Source organism: Staurois parvus, unplaced genomic scaffold (genome assembly GCF_062004578.1).
Source record: "Staurois parvus isolate SC_StPar_1 unplaced genomic scaffold, SC_StPar_1.0 ptg000549l, whole genome shotgun sequence".
NCBI classification, from domain to species: Eukaryota; Metazoa; Chordata; class Amphibia; order Anura; family Ranidae; genus Staurois; species Staurois parvus.
In genome coordinates this window covers 462,808-463,474 of record NW_028318345.1, presented here as the reverse complement: position 1 = coordinate 463,474, position 667 = coordinate 462,808, and positions in this window count along the sequence as shown.

Here is a 667-nt window from a genome sequence, read left to right as displayed (position 1 = left end):
TCTATCGCTGTGACAGCATCTCTGTATTCAACTCTTCACGTCTAAGTGCAAACTTTGAGACGTGTCTTTGCTGCCATCTAGAGGTAGAGCGGAAAAGTTTCACTTTCCTTGAATATAGCTCTTAGTTCTCTGAACGTATAAGCAATGTTCTATTTGTAACTGAGAGATTTGATCATCTGCACAGGACAGCTGGGGCTACTACCTTTTATTGTATAGGTCCACTAATTTTAAGAAAGAAAAAAAAACACATTTGTGGTGAAAACTCTTAAAGTGATACTATGCACACACAAGGGTTGATTCACTACAGATGGTTGTTCTAGATTTGAGGGAACATGCAAGGAGAATAAAAAAATAATTTTTGCTTGCACAGATTGGATGATAGAAATCAGCAGAGGTTCCCCTCAGATCTAGGGCAACTGCACTTGCAGTGCACAGACTATTTGCCTTTATTAAATCAACCCCATTGTTTAATTGACATTATCCCTTCTCTTTCTATGGGTGGATGATGGCACTGTAATTATTTTAATTAACCACTTTAACTCCTCACTATAGCAGGATTACTGCTACAGGGCGGACTCCCTGTGCAAAATCACATATATATACGTGATTCGCGCTCCCGCTGTGATCACAGGCCTGGGGTGCACGCCGGCCCAGCAGGGCCGTTATT